Source organism: Crocodylus porosus, unplaced genomic scaffold (genome assembly GCF_001723895.1).
Source record: "Crocodylus porosus isolate Cpor-Errol unplaced genomic scaffold, CroPor_comp1, whole genome shotgun sequence".
Lineage (NCBI taxonomy): Eukaryota > Metazoa > Chordata > Crocodylia > Crocodylidae > Crocodylus > Crocodylus porosus.
The window spans coordinates 14943251-14948250 of record NW_017728915.1 but is presented as its reverse complement, the minus strand read 5'-3'; the positions used below and the strand labels follow the sequence as shown (position 1 = coordinate 14948250).

Below are 5000 nucleotides of genomic sequence, written 5' to 3'. Positions count from 1 at the left end.
GAAACTTTTAGGGTATCTGGCAGGATATAACACTGACATTTCACATTTTAAAATTTATATGCTTGTATTTAAAAAGGGTATGGATATTGCAGAAATTAAGATGTCTGTCACATCATGAGAACTACAATAAGCCACCTCTGGATTGATCCAAGCAAGATTTGAAGTTTTAATTTTTGTAGTATTTTTCATCCTGATCTCTAATGATGCATTTCATACCATTTTAATTTCCTGGGGTTTTTTAATGCAAAATTTTATAAAAAATAAATATACATAAAAAGAATAATAAGCCTTACTTTATAAAAAACAGATCTTAAAATTGAAGGCTGCCTGCAGTCTACATTGCCTTCCACTGTACAGACGGAAAAGAGATGCACTAGTAAGTAATAATACGGTTAAAATTACATCGATCTCAAAACGTAGACTTTTAAGTTTAATACAAAGACTACAACATGCTTTCTGCAGAATATTTAATCTCTACTGTATGTTAAGCACATCTGCTAGCTTTTAATGTATTTCCTGGAATAATCTGTTCTAAATAATAATAATTGGTGACCTGACTAAATAAAGTCTCTTTGTTGTGCTTATGATGGCATGAAGCCTACCATCTTAGTTTAATATATCCTGTAAAGAATTAAAGTAAAAGTTAATCTACAGTGAGGAGTTACAGAAAATTCAGAGCGGTAATTATGAAAAAAAATGTCCATAACTTAAAAATACATTAAGGAGAGTTTGTATAGCAAATCCCTTCTCATTTTACAGGTTTCTTAAGGATCATGAAATTTTTTGTTATTCATCTCAAGCCTTTCACTCATCTCAAACTTGGGAATTTTGAACCACTTGAGATGCATATTCTAGAATGGGAATCAAAACATTCCATAATCCTTAACAAACCTGTAAAAAAAGAAAAAATAAACACCTGACTTGCATAGCAAAAAGACTGAACAAAGACATACAGTCTGAAACCTTCTAAATACTTTGTTTAAAACATATTTATGTATATATGCTTCCAACATGATGTTTTGCTAAAATTTCTATTACAAAAGGACACGTTCCGTATCTACAAACTTTTCCACAACTTCCTTTCTCAGGCACTTTAAAAATGCATGTTCTCTTAATCCCAGTTTGTATTAATATTCCCAAATCCCTGATGTGCAAAAAAATTTAATTCACTACTACTTTAAGCAAGATACTACATAAGGAAATGTACGCCTCAAAATGTTATTCTGAAGAAAACTTGTTATATATTTAAGTGTGCGTGTTTACATTTAACTCAATTTCTTAAGTTTTTTTAATAATAAAACAGGTAAATTTGCTCATATATTACATTCACTTGAACAACTGTTCTGGAACTTGATATGAAAAAACAAACAAAAAAAATGACTAAACTATCCTAAAACTAGGTGCAAACCACCTAATAAGCACAATAAAAAATGTCTACCCTATGGATGAATCAAAATGAACACTAGATGGGGTTCCAGTTGCAACAGTTTCTTCAAAAAGTTCAGTGTAGTTTCACTGTTCCAGTGACACGTAAAAGAAAGGCTCCTTAAGGCTATATCTGAACTTTGGCTACATAAACATTGGCAAAGGGACAAGAAACTAAATCCCTGTTGTTTGGAGGGTAAAACTGAGCTATGGGAACTACCTGTCAATCTCCTCTTCGGGGGTCTGGCATCTGAGGGGTGACAAGGGAATAGGGTTAGCAAAAGAAGCAAAGCTGATAAGGTGAAGCTAAAATAAACTACTAACTTCCTGCTAAGCGACCAGTAAGACTCAATTCGGGGGTCACTGGCAAGATACTGAAGTACATATTGTGATCTGAACCTTGTCACCTTTGGATGGAAGGAGGCTAGCAAAGGTTAAAACAGCTGAACACTTAAGTTTTTTCCTAGCACCAGCCATGCAGATTTTCTTGGCTATATGGTCATGCAGCAATTTTGCTTACGTATTCTAATTTCCAATTCTTAAAGAAGATTCAGAAGGACAAGTATAAAGCACCTTAAGTTGTCAGAAAAGGCAGCAATCAAGGCTTTCTTGGATGTGCATTAAGAAAAGGTCCATTTTGCTTTTTTATTTATAAGGACAAGATATTTAATTGCCTTTCCCTCTGATTAAGATTGCTTCAATCACAATTAATTTTTTTGCACTTAAAGGATGATCATGGTTAAAAATGACTTCTCACACAGTGAGTGAGCTCCGATATAACTAACTAAATGAAAAGAACACTCCAGAGATTGCCATCTGTAACTCAACATCCAAACATTAAATTACATATACAATAAAATCCAAAATTCATTTTTGGAAAAGGGATGGGAAAGTGTATGTGAAAGCAACCCATACTATGCAGGCGTTAGTTCATTTCAGACTGCTTTACACCAGCATAACCCCAACTGATGTCAGTAGCTATTCTTGATTTACATCAGCACAAATGATAACTGAGCAAGGCCTTCTACATTTTTCACTCTGCAAGTTTATGTAACCAATACCATATTCAAAACAGTCTTGAATACAGTTATCTCATGAAAAGGCCTCATTATGTAATAAGTTAAAAGAAGCCTGACTAAAACACACATTCCTTGTGAGCACCCTTGCCATGCAGGTGTTTATAAAAGCAACGCCCCCCCCCTCCCCAACTATTGCAATTTTCATTAGGTGTCCGGGCCCAGAAATCAGTGTGGACCATCATATTGGTACAAATGAATAACTAGAATTTCTGTATATTTACCTAAGTAACCTTGTCTGCTGGTATATCATCAGAGCAGTTGACTATTACAATCCTCTATATGGAAGGAAAGTGTTTATTTTATTTGCAACAAATACTGGCTGCATTACTCTTCTGCTATTCTGAAAAATTATGCTCCAAAATAATCTACGGATTTGTCTTTAGGCCCTACAGCTGCAACAATCTATCAAAAAACAAACCAAGTTAAAAACACACAAACTATAGCAAGAAAATATCACATGGTCTCACAATTATTACTAAAAAGTAATAATCTCACAGCTGTGTCCATGTGTTTTCTACCAGTAACTAGTTACTTGTTGAATCTGTCGAAAGGCACTTTTGCTATTAGTCTTATTTCTTTCCTGTTTAGTCCAGTATACATGTGCATAATCACAAAATATAATAATGCAAACTTTCTTATTCGAGGATTGCAAGGAAAATACATTTTAAGATGTAAATCTTAAGAGTAAGGATATGTTGTCATCCCTTTGAAGAGAGACTACTGAAAAAATAAAACGTATGCTGTTATAGGATGAAGTTTCTCTTTCACACATGCTATTAAATGGAATATATATTAGGGAGTTTCATAAACTAGAGCTCAAGTCAGAGAGAATAAAATTTGAGGTGAACTTTACATGATACTTTTCAAATTTGCCCTCTTAAATTTTTCCTTCATACCATAACCTTGTAAATGTTAATAAAGTAGCAGTGATGCTGAACATGCTTGAATCTTGAACCTGCAAATAAGCTAACAAACCTGAAAATCACCATGTTGAGAAAGAGGGAGAGATGGTTCAGGATTCTTTTTAAAATGTGTTTGTTTTTGCAATGTCAAGAGGTATAATGAAAAATGTGTTGCACCCATTTGAAAAAAAGGCAGTCAGAATATTTTTTTTTAGAACTTCTCAAATGAATAAAGCATTCCTTAATTTAGTGTTTTGTGGGCTTAGTTGTATACTAATATTATTACAACCTTCTAAATCCTGTAACGCTATTACAAAACATACCCTCCAGGCAACTTAGTCAAAACTTATTGTCCAAGCATATAAAACAGCCATAACCTAAAATCATTACTACTGAGAGGGGGGGGGGGAGGCTCCTACAAGGTTTCTAATAGCTTACTACTTTTCTTAGAAAATGAGCCAACGTTTAAAAAACGAAGCAAGCCAATTCTAAGCGTAAGTGAACTTCCTAGCCCTGTAAGCAAAATAAAAGATTCTTTTCATGCCATCATTTTAGGCAGAGTCCAACTTATTTGAAACACATCATTTAGCAACAGGCAAGAACGCTCTTCAGTTAAAACCCTTCTCACTCCCATTGTCTTCCATTTGGAAACAACATGCAATATCACAGCTCAACAGATGAAAAACAGGAAAATGAATGATTGTTTAAGACCCTTGATTGTACTTTGACACTTGCCATCTCCCCCAAAAAATTAAGAAAAAAAAAATACAAGCCATCAAGAGATGTGATTAAATAAACTGAGGATGTCTGGTTCTTCAGCAAGATCATTTGTTTCTCCCCTCCTCTGCTTGCTTGGAAAAGTTCAGAGTTCCTTTGTAGCACACTGGGGCCAGGCTCTCTGAGAACAACCTTTTCCCACCTCATGCTTGAAACTTCAAGCTGAAGCAATATATACCAGAGGAAAATGAATGTGTTGGCTAAAGAGAAATTCAATTAGTACTGCAGCAACAAACCCCTCGAACAGCTCAAGTGATTAAAACTCATCTAAAAAGCAGAAGTTTGCTCCCAGCCATCAGAATACTTTAAATAAGCGCTGGGAGAGCTCCCAGAAACTCTTGCTTAGCTATTTACTGCTTGAAAGCCAGGGTGCCTCGGTGGCTTTCAAAGCTGCATAATAATGAAGCCCCCTTCAACCTCTGCAAGGCAGGCCCCAGTCACTATCCGCATCTCGCGCCCCTGAAGTTAAATTCGGTGGCAAACTCCTGGCCAGCCCCCTCCCCGTGCAGCTAGGGGGAGAAAGAGAGGGAGGGGAAGGGGGAGCTGATAAAGGGAAAATGAATTAAAAGGACAGTTCAGAGATCACAGCTCCCACGTCCCAAACCTACCTCGGTGGCGGCCCTGCCAGGCGCGCTGCTGGAAAGTTGAGGGGAAGGGAGGGGGCGGCTCCCGGCTGCCGCTTTCCTGACTAACGCGGGGGGTTAATGGGGCTGCGGGGAGCAGCCCCGGGTCCCGCTCCGGGACTCGCGGCGCACGGGCTGAGCCCCAGCGCCTGCCTGGCCCCGCGGTGCCCGCGCCCGGGCAGAGGACGGAGCCC

At 37.3% G+C, this 5000-nt stretch overlaps 1 protein-coding gene across 4 annotated transcripts in view; it reads right to left on the bottom strand.

Moving 5' to 3' along the window:
• Positions 1-5000, bottom strand: part of SALL1 (spalt like transcription factor 1) — a 15623-nt gene that overhangs the window by 8578 nt on the left and 2045 nt on the right. The gene's annotated exons all lie outside the window — the stretch shown is intronic.